The 18,459-nt window shown below is 39.3% G+C and overlaps 1 long non-coding RNA gene across 1 annotated transcript in view; it reads left to right on the plus strand.

The window, feature by feature from the left end:
• LOC122799970 overlaps positions 1–7,699 on the plus strand; it is a 51,415-nt gene extending 43,716 nt beyond the window's left edge. The window contains exon 3 of the long non-coding RNA XR_006364513.1: positions 7,501–7,699. This is a non-coding gene — a long non-coding RNA (uncharacterized LOC122799970). The remainder of the gene's footprint in view (positions 1–7,500) is intronic.
• Positions 7,700–18,459: the final 10,760 nt, after the last annotated feature.

Genomic DNA, 18,459 nt, shown 5'->3' on the forward strand with positions numbered 1-18,459 from the left:
ATACACTATAAAGAATTATGATTTGGTCACCAATCATAACACTATTATGTGCTCTCGATATGGACGCCAAGATTCACCTCTTGGAACTTCTCCTCCAAAGTGAATATCTTGGCATCCACATCTTGAGCACATAATAACATGGTTATATTCAGAGACCTAATCATAATCCTCTATATTAGGCATTATGTTAGCAGACAGTTTTTTCACATATGATCTGTGACTCAAATGTTTTTGCAAATGGGGTGTTATATAAGAACCCCATTACAACTGAGATCAAGATGTTACTTGCAAATCTAAACAAACTATTTCTCTATAGCGCTTAGCTGATAATCTAACTTTTTAGTGCAGGGAAGTTAAATAGACAATAACATTAAAAAAATAAAACATTTTACATAAAGGTGTGTGTGTGTGTGTCTCTCTCTCTTTATATATATATATATATATATATATATATATATATATATATATATATATATATATATATATATATATGTGTGTGTGTGTGTGTGTTAAATCAAGGTGGTAGCTGAGTTGGCTGTAAAAGATCCCACGGCACTTATTGAAAAGAGTAGGGAAATTTCCCAATTGTCCTAGTCAAACTTCCATATTCAGTATGAATCCCACCTTGAGTGTCTCCTCAAAAGAGGTCTCTGGCCTAGTGGGACTAATCAAGTCAACAAAGTATAAAATACACAATGCTCAAATAAGATGTTTATATATACATCATTATGTGCTCTTTAAAATATAATAGAGGTAAACGTTTCTTTTCAATGAATCCAGTACTTAGTACAACAAAAAAATATGCATTCTATGTGCTAATCAGTGTACACCTTGTACTTTTACTAATAAGATCTGCACTTTAGTACTTTATTATATCATGAATATTCTGTTGTCTATTTGTTTACAGTATGAACTTGGAGTTGCAGAAAGCCAATTATTTAACAACCATTTCACATTGTGACCACTTACATTTGGGAATGGCACATGCTAGGATACTTACAAACTATCTACATTTAAGTAATCAACAGGCACATTATACGTGAGAAATTCTAAATTTAAAACATGACTTGTTTGCTACTGCTCTGCTTTCTACCATATGTGTGATACAGCTACTGGCAATGAAAACACACAATGTGGCATTATGCTGTTCTATTCTAAGGAAGGTCAGCACGTGACCAGGAGACTACTTTCCTGGATGTATTTATCAATATGATAAGATGCGGTGTATCAATAATTAATATGATCCTGAATTGTGACTTTTAAGCCAAAGTAAAAAAAAATATTTTGTGCAGATATGCTATGTTTAGAAGTTTCAGGCTAATAGTATCCCACAAGGGCAGGTAGCCTAGTACTTACCTATGAACCTATACATCTGCAAGAAAGATTTGACTCCGGAGTATAGTGATAGAAAAAGTCATAATGGCTAAGGTCTTGCCTCCCATGTACAAGGTACAAGGTTCGATACTGACCTCTGGTCAATGATTCTGTGGAGTTTAGATGTGCTCCCTGTATCTATGGGGAGTTACCAACAAAACATGCTGGGAGCTCCCACCACAAACTCACCTAAAAATGGAGATGTGAACAGCAGCATGGAATCTACATGTTGCCTACCAAGGGAAGAATTGTATAGACCGTCCACTTTGGGCATAAACCATGGTACACAGTATTCACTACATAGGAAAACACACAGATCACAGACCAATTGCTATGTAAGGGCTAGACACTAGATGGTGTAAAAAGTGTCTCTAGGTGATTTTTCTCAGATTGACTAATGGAGCCCAAAATGGGTGTGTGTATTTGCCTGTGATAAGTGGGTTAAGGACCCAGCCTACTCAGATATACCTATGCTAGGAATCCAAGGTAATGGTGGGAGGGGTTTATGTGCCCCTATTGGCCCTTTAAGCTACTGGCTGGTTGGTGTCAATTTGCTAACTTGGGTTACCTGGGATAGTTCTGTTCTTTGAAAGTTGGACATAAAACCAATCAACCTGCCAAACATGAACTTAGGATTGCTGCTATCAATGATGGCTTCCTGGAAGGATGTGGCTTGGAAGTGAATAACATGATGGTAAGGAGGAGGGAGGACATCCTCTATATCCAGGAGATAAGAAAGGGCAGTGCAACAAAGCCACTTGGCTTGGTATCCAGAGTCACTTACTACTCAGGGGGAAGTTAGACTAGAAATTGTGTGAGGATTGAGGAGAGAGAAAAAGGCTTTAGAAGACAGTAAGATATGTCATCAGAATTAGGGACATATTCATGCCAATCAGACTCCATACAAGTCAGTATTCACAATCTCAGCCTATGCCCCAGAGCAGGGTTGTAGCAGCTAGGAAAATAATGCATTCAGACAGCAGTTGTAGGTCCTCCTAGTAAAAGCAGGACAACATAATTTGGTATTGATAATGGGGGACCTGAATGCACATATCAGAACAGACAGAACAGGATATGAGGATTGCCTAGGTCCACATGGGTGAGGCAACAGGAATAGAGAAGAACATGCCATTCTATACTTCTATCTGGTAAATCGTTTGATGGTCACCAGCACATGGCTCAGCAAGAGAGAAAGTCACAAGATTGCATACAAGAGTTTCTCATGTAGACTTCATCCTAGTAAGGAAATTGGACTGAGATATCATGAGTGATTGCAGTTATCTCCAGTGAAAACAATTAGCCCACAGGGTAAACCACTGGTTGCCACAATCAGCTGCAAGAAGTAGTCATAGAAAACTCTAAGATCAACAGAGACTAGGCTGAAGGCCTGGAAGTTGACTGGAAAAATGTACAAAGGTTCAAGGTATTACTCTGGAATCTAGCACCTCAAGAAGAACAGCAAATAGGTGGAATTGAAGAAGAATGGCACTGCCTCAAAACACCATGTGTAAAGACAATAGAACAGATATGTGGCTGAACCAGGTATACAAATAATGTTCATATGAAAGATGGTGGTGGAAAGCAGAAGTCTAGGGAGTCATCAAAAAGAAAGAAGGAGTGTAGGAAAAGTGGGAGATAAAATGGACGGACCAGACTAAGTAGCAATACTGGTTGGCAAACAAAAAGGCTAAGAGAGCAGTTGCAATAGCAAATAACAAGGCATCATAGGCAATCTACCAGCTACTGGAAAGGGAATCAGTGGATGGCATAAAGAAACTCTAGCAGGTTGCAAGGCAAAGACAGAGAAGATAGTCAGACACCCTTCATAAGGGATGCCAGCAGCAACAACGAGCTCATCTGACCACATGAAATCAAAAGCAGATGCAAGTATTACTTTCAGCAGCTTCTGAAAGATGAAAACCCCACAGAAGCTGTACTGCCCCAAGAGACAGTCTAGTGCAAACACAAAGTGTGTTGTAATGTGTAGAAAACAGTATGCAACTATTATAATAGATCCAGGATGCTTGCATATTTTATATTAGGTATGTTTATTAAAAAATCCATGTAGTTCAGAAACTTGCAAGTGGGAAAGGCTTTAAATGTATAAAAATCACTGGAAGAATCCAAAGGGAAACTTTAAGGAAGTATCTGAGAAAATCTGGAAAAGTCAGTCATTGTTAAACAATTGTGGAAAATCATTAATAAAATTGCTGAATGGATAATACAATGAGAGAACTGAAAAAAAATCTAAGAGGGTGAAAGATCAAAAATAAAGAAACATCTGTCATTACCATGATTCTTCCCATTACATAAAGGCAGAGAATTATTATGCATGTTATATGTATGTATGTATATTTATTATAGTCTTTTATATTAATGTACTCTACATCCGGCAATGTAAAACAGTTCCCAAAGTATGGCAAAAGTTGAGATTATGTTGTGCTTACTGTTAGCAGGTAAATTGTTTGCTAACTTCGTCCACTCTGTCTAGCTATGACACTCCTGTCTGAGAGGCCTAAATCTACATCTCAGCAATACTCCTAGAGTAGACCCTTTCCAGCAAGGTATTGAAACTCATTCAGAACAGGGTGATGGGCCAATACAGAATGTACACTGTTACCATCAAACTCACACACACACACACACACACACACACACACACACACACACACACACACACACACACACATATATACACACACACACACACACACACACACACACACACACACACACACACACACACACACACACACACACACACACACAGACACACAGACACACAGACACACACACACACACTCTCTCTCTCTCTCTCTCTCTCTCCCTCTGGAGAACACTAGTTTCTCAACTTTATGATCTGCAAGTAGAAAAAATTCATCTTGGAAAATTACACTCATGCCCACCTAGTTTGCTTCACTGTCACAGCTGCCTCTCAAAAGTTGCCCTTATGTTTCATCTGTCCCATTCCCTCTTGCAATCATCTGTAGTCCTTGTTGCCTCTTTAATGGTCAGACTTTTTTCATGTCTCTACCACTCTTTTGACAAGGAAGTACTTCACCCTGGAAGGACTGAATATAATCCCCCTTTATCTGCAGCTCATGCCCATTGATCTCTGTCCTATCCTTTCTAGTGGTAATACTCTTGCACAACCTTCCCTATATATACACTCCTGTCCCCTCTGTCCCTTCTAATATCTTGAAGACAGTCCCACAATTCTGATCTTATTCTCACATGCTTCCATCTCTAGCCCATTTAGCATCCTTGCTGGCTTCTAGTCACCCTTTTACATCATGTTAGCGTCCCTCTTTGTCTCTGTCTCTCCCCCATCCCACCCTGTCACTCAGTGAAAGGTCTCCAAAATTAGATAAAGTGTTCCAGTTATGAGGTCTTACAAATAATTTATATAGCAACATCAGTATTACCTATCACTCAAGTTTATTCTCATTGTAAAACCCATTATTAATTTGGTTTTGTCTGTGGTTCACAGCCAAAGTAATCATCATTTTAACTCCTTTTTCAGTCCTGTGTCATGGGGTATAACCATTCCCATCCTGTAGTCTCTTCTAGGTTCTTCTTTACCTAGGTGTAGCACCTGCATTAATCCATGTTGAAACTAACCTGGTTAATGAATAAAAATAAAACAAATAAATATCCTGGTGGCATGCCATTGAATTTCTCCTTTCTAATAGTGTTTCAGCATTTACCACCACCCTTTGCTTTCTGTCACTGAAATGTTTCTCCATCCAGTGCATCTTTGTTTCCACGCCTTTGTCTTTTAGTTCATATTAATCATCTATAGTGTGGTATGGAGTCAGAGGCCTCAAAGTTCTCCAAGAAGATCATGTCCATTGAGTTGCAGCTATCTGCAGTCTGTAGTAACCTAGTCATCGAACTGGATTAAGATGATGTGACAAAATTTCTTGGCCATGAATCCATGTTGTGTTTTTGTTATGAAAATTGTTTTGTTCTAGACAATTAGCAGATGTAATACAAGAGTAGCATTTTTCAAATGGGGAAGCCTGTCTCTCTATGGATGTCTGGGTTTATTTCAGAAGAATCCCAAGCAATTAGAAAATAATGTGTATTTTAAATGACAAACTATTAGGAACTGAATTGTTTAGTATGGGCTCATGCAAAATACACTTCAATGAGTATAAATAGTAAAAAAATGTACAAACAAAAACATGCCTATGACATGTATATGTGTATGTTTTAGTACAGAGAGGCTCAAAGACTTTTTTGTGATATGAGGAAGGCTCATTGGTACAATGTCTGAGAGCCTATCCTACAGAATTCTGTGTGATGGGTCCTTGGTTGGGTTCATTTCAGGCACATGCTTAAATATATATGTGAATGAGGCTTTTTCAATCTGTTCTGTGATATCACACACCAGATATATAAATGCACTTCTCTCACAAGCCTGTCAGTTCACACCATAGTCTTTAATGAGTACCTTCTGCAAAATCAAGAAATAACTATAACAATTTTACTTCTAAATTGTTAACAAGCAATATGAAAGTATATAGTTACTTGACTTATGGGGAAGTCTAACAGTTGAGGTTGCACAAGGAAATACCAACTGACAGGGGGATGGACACAGAAGGTACCATCAAGGAAATTCAGTCACAGATCAACTGACACAGTTAAGAAAGTTAACTGCTATATTTAACACTGAGGTCCCTGCTTAAAGGCTTAAAGGAAAAACGCACCCACAAACTCAAAAAAGCATGTTTATTTCATCATGTTTTGATGTTTTCTATATTTTAACACCACTTTGGTACTATTTACAGGTTTGTAAATATTTGTTTATGTAATTTCAGAGTCTGACCACATGGGGTCTACCATCTTGAAGAGATTTTGATTTCTTCCTAATCCTCCAGGTATCCCACAATGCAGTGTTTGTCTTTAACACATTACATCACTCAGACTTCTTGGTTTAGTAGCTGCTGTGACTGTATTGATTTTACATGCATACTGGTGTCTTTCAGTTAGTCAATTTGAACAAGCATTTCCTGCTTAAAACACAGATAAAGACACAGAACAGAATTTTTAAGAGCTTTTTACTGCTTCTTCTTTTAAGAAGTTAATTTGGACTCTTTTGTGCCGTCAGAGTTGTAATTCTTCAATTCATCTCCCTGCCCCTTCACACTTCACCTCCCTAGCTGTCAAAGTACTAAAGGTAATTTGAGCTGTTGTTGCTTTGATTGACTCTCACAGCAGGAGACTTGACTCATCCACTGTTTCCTAGTTCTAGCCTTTTCTTTATGATAGTGGGACACTTATTTTTGCTGCACCATAGCCTCCTTCTGTCATCAAATAAAGATCCTGTTTTCATAGTATTTGGAAACACACTGCTTGTCAAATCTTTGAAGTCCCATTCTCTGAGCTTTCCTGTTTGATTAAAATACTCAAGACATTTTAACCTGGCTGTGCACAAAACAGTAATTGACCTAAATTACTAATTTCCCATGCATGTGAAAACAAAAGTGTCAAGCTGATATTTGACACTGCATGGAATGAGTAGGGAAATACTGACTTGATCGGAAGAAATGCATTACTAAATCCCTTTTCTGCCTCTAGTATGATTTGGAGTCTACCTGTATTATATAGCCGTTTTGAAACGGTCTTCCAAAACTCCTACTCTTACAACTTACAGTGGCAGTGTAATAGCCTTCATTTTCCCGTACACCTTTATCCCCAAACATTCATGCATTTTGTCTTTCATCTTAATTCAAATAATTTTCTTCTATTATCTCAATGTCAGACATACACAGCTGCTGCAAATGATACTTGATGCAGCTGCAGTCTCCCAGTTCCCTCCTCCATCCCCAACACATTGACTTTGTGAATTATTTGCCAAGAATGGTGCTATGCTCATGGACCATGGTGCGCTTCTGATGAAAGCCATTAAGGGACTACAGAATACTGTTATTGCATTACCAAAGGTTGTCATCATTTGATCTAGTCTTTCCTTATGAGACTATTACAACTCTAGTATGTTGATTCTTACATATCACTGCAGTGGTTTGTTTTATCTGTTTTCCTAGAAGTCATATAGATCAGTTTATGTTGCAATGCTTGACATGATACCAGTGTTATTTATTAAATGTTCTGTTCCCACAGTGCCAACTAGCAATGTGAAGTGTAGCCGGAAACAGATGCCAACTGCTGACAAGCATGAGTCACATTGGCTATTGGAAAACCTGAAACTCCCTCTGAGAGTATGTTTACTAATTCGACACACTAACTGGCATTGACAAAAACTTCTGAAGTACAGCAGTAATAGACAACATACTGAAATGTTAAATTACATGTGACTATTTTTACACCAATTACGTCATGGTAAATAAAGATTAAATGTTAAGTGGTTGCTTCTGTTTTACTATTTCAGTACCTGTAATCAGCCTATGACAAAAGCACAATGTTTTCACATGGTCCATCTGGTGAGTAATCTGTCCATACATCTTATGCACTTTAAAGAGTCCATAACATAACAGTCCATACACAAGTTATATGGAATTAGACAAATGCAGTTCATCCCTTCACTGGCCACAAACCTTCACCCAATTTTCTCAGATGCTTTATCTTATCTGTAAATGTAAATCACACACTGAGCGTGTTAACAACCAAAGAAGTCCAAAATAAAAAGAAAAATACATATATGCCTGTCACACAATCTAGTGTTGCAGTTTATGAAAGAATGGTAAAAGAAATACTTGGTTTATATAATGATTTGAAACATCAAAAAATGAATTATAATCTTTCCTATAGTGAGGCTGCTGTTTTTAGACAACTTAAGGAGGACCCGAACATAAGGAAATAAGGGTGGGAGTGTAGTGATCTATGGCACCTTGGAATATGTTGCCAAGATATTTGAGATTTTACAAACATCAGGGAATTATGAAACTGTGTCTGTTATGAAATACAAGTTGCATACAAACGTATAGACATGTATATAGAAGAATTTTTGCTGGACAATCGTATTACCGATGAGGTGTACAAATTTTTGAAGGTAGAACATCCAGTTATGGCCACCATAGTTGGCATACCTAAAATACACAAGGATATCAACAACCCCCCCCCCCTTTCGGACGATTATATCAGGAAGCCGTTCTAAAACTTTTCTACTAGGTGTGGCAATTGATAAATGGTTAAAGCATATATATGGTAGCATTCCACACATGGTAAAGGATTTGTGGGGTTTTCTTAGTAGCTTGACCCCCTACAGTTTGGAAAGAAGGGTTGTATTATATTATATTACCATTGATGTTGTAGACCTTTTTTCATGCATTCCCAAACAAATTGGTTTAGACGGGTTCTGCAACATTATTAGGCAGAACACAAATTTAGATTGGGATTTTGTATCTCTTATTATGGAAATGATGTCGATAGTACTTGACAATAATTTTATATAATTTTATATATTTTGAGGGAGAGTACAACAGGCAGATAAGGGGTGTGGCGATGGGGGCAGCATGTGCCCCCATGTTTGTTAATTTGGTCATGTTAGATTGGGAAACTACTCATGTATTCTAAAGTAGATTTTTATAGATACATCAGACATTATTCGAGATTTTTGGATGATATATTTGTATTATGGGATGGTTCTTTGGAATTATTTGAGGAATTCATGGATTATATTAATAATTCAACTACATTTTTGCAATTTACACATACATGCAACACTAATGGGACAGCATATTTGGATACCTACATTATGAGTAATAACAATGGTTTTAAGTCTAATGTATATAAGAAGAGTACTTTTTCCAACAGCTATCTTGAATATACGAGCAATCACCCCAGAAAAACAAAAGAGAAATATTTTTAAAGGACAGTGTATATGTGCAGCTCGAATGACTTCTCAACATGCAGATATGGTTAATGAAATTGATTATATATGGCAGCTGTTTAGAGAGAGAGAGGGTACCCTATAAATATGTTAAATGATGTTAGGGGGTATGTCATTAGTGAATGGGGTAGTCAATATCCCCCTATTTTAGGTAAACCATTGTCAGAAACTATCCCAGTGTGCAAAGTAAATAGAAATTATCAAAGGGCATGTATTTTGGAACACTCCCCCTATGCCAACAAGGTTAAATAGATTATGGTCAACAATTGGAATATATTGTTAGCAGACAATGACATAAAGGATATAGTGGGGCCTGCGCCACTTTTTGTTTACAAAATGGGTAATAATTTAAAAAGAAGTTTGGAACAAGGTAGGGTTAACATATCACAAGTTAAAAAATACACTAGGAAATGTGGATGTTGTAGACAATGTCCTAGTATATTAGAAGATGAAGGGATTGTCTTGGACAATATTAACAGTACTCGGGTTACTTTTGCACAGGGGAATTGCAATTCCAAATGTGTTGTATATATTGCCATATGTATGGCCTGTTCATGTTATTACATTGGAAAAACTGAGAGATGTTTCAAGAATAAGATTTATGACCATATGTACAATATTACTAAAAAAGACAAAACTAATGAGATGAAAGGAAATGAACACATTTTTAAATTTGTTCTCGAACAGGTCAAAATAGGACCAAGAGGAGGCAATATTAAAGCCCTTTTAGGATATATGGAGACCAGATGGCAGTTACTGAGAGATGCTTTAAATTTCCCTGGACTTAATGATTATATTACTATTAAGCCCATATTACAGATGCGGGCATAGGGGAATGAGCATGAAGCCATCTAAACAGGATGTTGTGCAATACATTATATAATTGTATTTTGTTTTAATCCATTGACATATTACTATGATATATTATGTTTTGTGCATTAATCAGTACACTGAGAACAAATATGCATAGTTACTATTATTAATCTTAAGTTTCACTTTATTCTTATAACATATATTAATTAGTATACTTATACTGTTATGTATATAGTTGCATTTATTACATTTATAGTAAAGAATGTGCTAGGATTTTTTAAAAAAAGTTTTTAATCTTTATATGCATTGTAAGAATGAACTTTAGTATCCAGTAGTTTTATGACTTTATTATTTAATTGGTAATATAAGATGCTTTGTGAATACTGTTTTGGCTCCAAATGGCTTATAAATAGAACAATTAATTGTTAATTGATATTCTGATGAAGTCCACATCCTTGTGGATGAAAGCGCTTAATCTTGTATTGGTGAATTAAAGTATGTAGCAAAAGGCTACTGTCTTGAAGGGTGCATATTTTCAGTGAATCCTCTTCTGTTTGGGCATGTCATCTGTTTTATTTTGGACTTCTTTATCTGTAAATGTCAATCTGGTCTGACCCTACTTACTTGCTAGTTACATATGTATTAACTCTTGCATGAGGCAGAACAGAAATAATATTAATTTGGAGTTTCACAACTACATATCAGGCTGTGTGGAACACTGTTAATGAACAGACATTTCAAGTCACATACATGTGGTGGCCAGTCTTTACAAGCGTACTTTGCTTACCTTTCAAAACTGCCATGCACTTCTCCAGCCTATCAAGTGACTTCATACCAGTAGATGTTTGCCGAATGTGTGTTCCAATCTGTTCACACCTTGCACAATACCTGACCCAAGCCAGTTATTTCCTGTATTCATCGGTTATGAAACCAGGATTGTCCACATATCACAACTCCACAGATAAATCTGATGTCTCTCGTTCAAGACTTGTCAGTACACGATATCACTTTAGTCTTCCTTGCAAAACTTCTTCAGTAATCTAGACATAATAGTTAAACTACAAAATGCATACCACATACCCAAGGATATTACATCCACGTATTCCATGCAAGCTGGCTTTTGGTTACAATGTACAAATGTGAGCATTAACACTGCACCATTGTGACAAGCCTCTGTACCACTTCATCGTAGCCAAAAGCACAGAGGTCCACTCACACCACAACACTACTTGCAGCTGCAGTCAGCCACACTCATCTCACCACTATCATTTACTCACATTCTCAAGCATCCACAAAAGGGTACCATTGTCTGTTATTTTACTATACACACCTCAGTCATGCTCGCAAACATTAGTTGTTACCATTGAACTCTATCGGCAAACTGCAGCTAAAAAAAAACTTCATCTTCCAGAAAACTGTATAGAACTCCACAACTCACACAACAAGCTCTACTTGAAATTCTCCAACACAGTTAACATCCAAAGTGTACAACATTTCTATGTTCCTTCGACCAACACACGCCAATTTTCTGTTTTCTCTTTAACGACCTACATTCATACAAACAGATCATTGGCCTTTCCTAATATCTTTGTAATTACCACACAGTACGTAAAGGTAATTTTTAATACTCTTATATCTATCTTCATTAAGCTATACCATTGGAAAAAGATATCTGCTATTGTAATCACACCATTCTAAACACATTCATGGAGAGTTCTCTAGGAACAGGTTTTCTACAATATCCAAAAAGAGTTATGCTTGTAGTGATTTCTTTTCACATTCAGTCAGGCAGTTGCGCCCTGAACAGCACCAGCTCTCTCCACAACCATTGTTCAATGCCACTGCTGTCAATCCCTGTAAATCTACCAATGTGAAGTTGTTCAATCTCGCCGTTCATTCTTACAAATGGGTTCAGAGCTGATCCCTTAGCTCCGAGTTGGCCACTTTCACAAGCTCAAGGTTTTCAAGTAACTCGAGGCCAAGTCCCTATCCCATGATGCTCTCTGCCTCACCTCAGATCTAGTTTGCCGCTGCAACAGATCGGAGTAGAGAGTGGAGCTCGGGCCAGTATTTTCATCTTTTCTAGATTTATTCAATATATCTCTGTTAAAATATTACAGGAAGTGTGTATTTTTCCTAGTTTAACCATAGACTAGTACTTAATCATTTCTTTGAATTATTTTCTCAGAGAAAAATTTGTTTATAGAGTGGCTGCTCTTAGGCCTTTCATTGGCCATGTTTTAGTTAGTCCCTAATCCCTTTAGAGTGTTTGTTGCTTATAAATGTTTAATTCTGTTAACTTCTTAGTGTGTGGTTTAGAGTGCTGTTGTTTATAGCTGTTTAACTCTTTAACTGTTCAACTGTTTAATTGTTAACTTAGTGTGCGGTGTTAGCCTAGCCAGTGTGTTTGTTTTGTCTAGGCAGTTAAATATATCTATATATATATATATATATATATATATATATATGTATATATATAATTATTTCCATTACCATTACATTATGGCTGATCATAAGGAGAAAGAGAGACAGAATTCAGGGTTTAAGAAATGCCCTAAATGCGGACAAAAAATTTCCATTACTGACTCATGTTTGTTGTGTATATTATCTGGGTGCAGTCCATCTTCAGGAGGACTGCTCCATTTGTCACTCGTTCAGCAGCAGGGTTTTGTTAGAACATAGGAGAAAGTTAGTGGATTGAGGTTTGTTGAAACCTGATTTTCAAGATTCTCTTGATAAGGCTGCCCAGACTTCTAAATCTTTGAAGGGATCTAAATCTTCTAAAGCTTCTTCAGAGCCAAAATCCTCTGCTCCAAAACTAGCTGAGAAGGTACAGTCACCGGTTCTACAGCCTTCGGAACCAAGCACCGAGCAGGTTTTTCAAAGCCAGTCCCCGGTATTGGAACCGGTGTCTGAAGTTTTGAAGTCACCAATTTTACAGTTGGTGGCTTCATCCATCCCTTTAACTCGTTCTTCCAGGAGCCTCTCCAATTTGGATGTGGACCGAGTGGTGCAGAGGCTCCTCCAGAACCCAGCATTAGCCAAATTGTTGTTGGCACCGGCTTCGCAGCCAAAGAAGTCCTTGTCTATTGTGTCTACTCCTCCTCTGAGCCGAGCCAGGCCTTCGGAGCTGGAGAAGGTAGAAATGCTGATCGTGGAACCCTCAAAGCCGAGGCCTGCTCCAGTGCCATAGGCTCAGTTGACTCAGACTACTTCAATGCCTTTCAAGGAGTCTGGGAGCTGACACTCTCTGATCGGCTCTGGGGAAGAGTCGAACCGATGGGTCAGTTCCGACACTTCCACTCGGAGCTTTGGCACGGATGAGCTCGGCTCCTTCCTCTGGTGTGGAGCCCACTGTTTTGGTGCCGGGGAAGTTGCCATCTTCTTCAGGACCGGCTGCTTCTTTGCATTGGAGCAGAGAGGCTTTCGATGCCATGAGGAGAGTTATATCTCTGAAGACACCCACTTCATCAGGGCCTACTTCCTCATCCCTGAAAGTGCCGCGTTCTACCTCTGCATCACAGGTCCCATTAAAGCGTAGAGACCCAGAGCCTCAGGTGGCTCCATCAGATGACCCATGTTCTACTGAGAACTCACCAGAAGCTCCCGCTGATGAGGTTCCCAAGAAGAAGCTTTGCAAGAGGAGGTATTTAGACTCCCTGTAGGAGTCTGTCACATCAGACACTGACTTAGAGGAGTCAGAAGGGTCTCCACGGTCCCCCTCAGAGGATATCTCTTTCGCTGATATCCTAGAGATCCTAAGACAGAGGGGTGGCTTACAGTCCGTTAACCTTACTGATGATGAGTCAGTGCTTCTGAAGGCCTTTGGGTCTCAACCCTCCACCTCCTGGGTGACTCCAGCCTTCAATGAATTAATGGAATTTGTTGCTCGAAGGGCATGGAGTCTCCTTATACTGTGGAACCTGTCCCTGAGAGGCCTAACAAGTTTATTACCTCTCCACAGGACAAAATGTTTCTTACCAAAGGAGTGCCGGTTGATGTCATGGGGGTGGCGGCAGCCACCAAGAAAGAGATGTCTGAAACCTCTTCTACTGTCCATCCTCCTAATAGAGATTCCAGGATTATGGACCAGTATGGGAAATGCATATAATAATTAGATGTTAATAATAGATTTCATATATATAACAATAATAATGTTTCAACAGTATTTTAGTTTGTTTGCATTATTTATAGTTTTTATATAGTTATTAATACTTAACACTAGAGGGTGCTATGATGAAAGATTTATTAACATTTCATGTATTCACTTATATATTTTAGAATAAATTAAATTATTTAAAGATTTTAATACACTGTATTTACGAACGTGATTTTGAGGTTAAAATGTATTAATAGATTAATGTATATATGAAATGAATTTTGTTTTAAAGTACAGGTTTTTAACACATGCAGCAGCTTTTTATTAGTGGATTTAAAATACGGAAGGGTATTTAAACAAGATTGATGCATTGTGATAACATCTGATGAAGTAAGAGACGAAAACGTATTGTGGATGATTTTATCATTAATGTGTTTTGTGTTTTGGATTACCTTTATTGCTGCAATAAAATATTCTGAGAAGATTTTGCCTGCTGATGCTTTATGGTGACATCGTAGTGCTGATGAACTGAGTTTTGGCTTTATACAACACTATTTTCCCCTTTTTGTGTTTATTGGAAATGCATTTTTAGTTTAGCAACTTTTGCTATGCAATCGCTCAACTATTTGGCACACTTTACCAGACTTCAGAGAGATCTCCTTAAAGAGCTTGGAGATACTCTACAGAGTACTGCAGCTGAGGGCATTCTTGACAAGGTGACATCCCAGCTCAATACCCCTAATTCTATAGTTAACTCACCCATGCGTCTCATTTCATATGCAGCTGATGGTACGAGCCAGGCAGCGGGTTCAGGAATAGCTCTTCGGAGACATTCCTGGATGTGCTTATGCTCCTTTATGGAAGCCTTCAGGTCTTCCGCTGTTAATACCCCATTTGATGGCTCGTCCCTTTTCAGGCCTAAAGTCAAGGAGACCCTCACTAGATGTGAACAAGACAGAAAGACTCTATCTGCCATAGGAGTCCGTTTTTCCACCCCTATTAGACCTTACCCTAAAGGGCAAAAGGGAGGAAAAATGTAGTTTTGCAAGTCCCAAGGAGAATTTCAGAACACACACAGTGAACCCCCCTCCAGAGGCAGAGAAGGGGGCAATAATGGAAGACGCCTCCCAGGTGGCAGAGGGGGTCCGTAAAACCAGGGTGACAGGGATCAGTTCTTTGGCAAACCCTACCAGTGCTCCTGAAAGGAGGCCCGACTGTCCTACTCTGGAGGCAGTCGGGGGTCGCTTGTCTTTGTATCCAGATGCCTGGCTAAAAATTACAAAAGACTCTTGGGTGCAAAGCATTATATCCAGAGGATATGTCATTCCTTTCACAGAACCACCCTCAACCCTCAGTACGAAAGAAAATCCCAGACGTTCCACCCAGTCTCAGGGATCAAGCAACCATAGAAATTCAAAGTCCCGGCAAACCAGATAGGATCCGGAACCTACTCAAGGTTCTTTTTAGTTCCAAAGAAAACAGGGGACTGGAGGCCCATCTTGGACCTCAGCAAACTCCACACTTTTGTAAAGAAACAGAAGTTCCAGATGGTCACGCTTCAGTTGATTCTTCCATTTCTAGGAATGGACAATTGGATGTGCTCTATAGATCTCAAGGATGCGTACTATCATATCAAAATGGCCAAACCATCCAGAGATCACCTGCATTTCCGGCTGGGAGCCAGTCATTATCAGTTCCGAGCATTGCCCTTTGGTCTCACAACAGCCCCCAGAGTGTTTACCAAATGCATGGCAGTGGTTATGGCTCACCTGAGGCATCTAGGATTCTGACTGTTTCTGTACCTGGACAACTGGCTCCTCACCGCCACCACCAGGCATCAACTAGTTCAATCCAGGGACGTAACTCTAAAACTGTTTTCCCAGTTAGGAATTACTATAAATTTTGACAAGTCTGCGTTGTCACCATCGCAGCATATTTCCTTTTTCAGAGCAGATTTAGACACCACCACCACCACCTTGGTAAAACTACTCCTGGAAAGAATAGTCACACTTCGACAACAGGCATCAGACATTCTGGCACAAAACAAAGTACCAGCCTCTCAAGTTTTAAAACTGCTAGGTACTATGGCAGCAACTCTCATAGCAGTTCCTCTAGGGCACATGCACACGAGAATACTTCAATGGTTACTCTTCACCCAATGGTCTTACCAACAACTTCTGATGTCATTCTTGATAATCATTACAGATTCATGCAAAAAGGATCTACAATGGTGGTTGACCAGCCACCATGTAACAGTAGGTTGCCCATTTGATCTTCCCCGCCAAAATGGTGACCACAGATGCTTCTCTGACAGGGTGGGGGGGGCTTTTTCAGGGAAGAACAGCCCAAGGCACCTGGTCAGAGACAGAGTCACAATTGCACATCAATGTCCTGGAGATGAGAGCAGTACTTTTGGCATTGCAGTACTTCCAAGACTCTCTTCCTCTAGGAACAATTGCAATTCAGACCGACAACATGTCAGTATTCTGGTATATCAACAAGCAAGGGGAAACCAAGTTTTATCCCCTATGTCAAGAAGCCTTAAGAGTCTTGCAATGGGCTGTATCTACTGGGCACTTTCTAATAGTGACGCACATCCCGGGGAAATCCAACGTGACTGCGGACAAACTAAGCAGAGCTATTCTGATGCTGCAGGAGTGGTCCCTCAAAAATGAGGTAGCGGAAAGGATTTTCCACAGGTGGGGCCAGCCTTGCTGTGCCCTGTTTGCATCCCCCAAGAATGCCAAATGCAGAAGTTACTTTGCCCTGAATTCCCCACCAGGGGAAAACCCAGGGGACTCTCCCGCCCATGTTTGGCCCCTGGGACTTCTATATGCATTTCCACCCATTCCCCTGATTCCAAAATTTCTGCAGAAAGCCAAGGCCTTGGGAAGGACTGTAATTCTGATAGCCCCTTATTGGCCTCAACAGATTTGGTTCCCTTTCCTTCGACTCTACCAATAAGAGGAACCTTGGATTCTGGACCCATTTCCAGATCTCCTGACACATTCGTCAGGAGCTCTTCATCCTTAACTTTACTCCCTCAAATTGACAGCTTGGCTGCTCTGATTTCCAACATAGCCAGGTCCCACAACTTTTCCTCAGAAGTGCAGCATATCCCTGTATCATCACACAAGGCTTCAACCAGAAAGTTATACGTCAGCAAGTGGAAGAGGTTCGCTTATTGCTTTGTGGGCTTCTCAAAATAATATTGACCCATATATCGCCCCAATTGCTAGCATATTAGAGTTCTTGACTAAACTTTTTAATGAAGGTGCTGCGGCAGCTACCATACGTGTACAATTGGCTGCAATTTCTAATTTTCACCTCGGATCGGAAGGCTCAAATCTTATGTCTCACAGGTTATGTAGAGCCTTCTTAAAAGGAACCATACATCTTAGACCACCAGTTAGACAATCTTTCACTCCTTGGAACCTAAATTTTGTTCTGTCTAGAATTATTATTCCTCCTTTTGAGCCTGCATCATCCTGCCAACTAAAATTTTTGTCTTGGGGAAACCATTTTCTTGGTGGCGATTACATCAGCACGCAGGGTGTCTGAAATTCAGTCATTGTCCATTAAACCCCCATACTTGATTTTTCACCCTGAAAGAGTGTCACTCTGGACTAATCCATCCTTTCTTCCAAAGGTATGTTCAGAGGCTTATTTAAATCAAACAACTGAACTTCCAACTTTCTTCAGTAGCCATTCCAACAAGTTGGAGTATATGTTGCATAAACTTGTACACAGACAACTCAGGTTCTATTTAGATAGAACCAAAAGTCAGAACAACTTTTTGTCTCTCATTCAGATACCAAGAAAGGGCAACCTGTGTCAAAAGTCACTCTTTCCAAATGGTTAACAGATTGTATAAAATTCACATATTCTTCCATGAATCAACCTCTAGAACATAAAAGTGAAGGTGCACTCCACAAGGGCTGTTTCTACTTCTTCAGCTTACATGGCTAAACTGCTGTTAGACACAATTTGTGCAGCTGCCATTTGGTCAAAACCACATACCTTCATTACGCATTACAAAGTAGATAAGGCCTCCAGGGACAGGGCTTCCTTTGGTTCCACTGTCCTCAGGAATATACTCCCGTGAGCCACTCAGGATAAATGGTGCTTAGGATGCTACCCATTTGTAAGAAGGAACGGCAAGATTGAACAACTTCACATAAAGAAGTTATGTACTCACCATAACGTTCCATGTGAGTTTTTCATCTAGCCTTCATTCTTACATTCCCCCCGCCTACCCCCTCCACGCTTCTAGAAGAACGAGCAAGAGATTTGAGCTCTGGTAGGTCTTTGTATAGGA

Source organism: Protopterus annectens, chromosome 4.part0 (genome assembly GCF_019279795.1).
Source record: "Protopterus annectens isolate FY-2018-M chromosome 4.part0, PAN1.0, whole genome shotgun sequence".
Classification (NCBI taxonomy): domain Eukaryota; kingdom Metazoa; phylum Chordata; order Ceratodontiformes; family Protopteridae; genus Protopterus; species Protopterus annectens.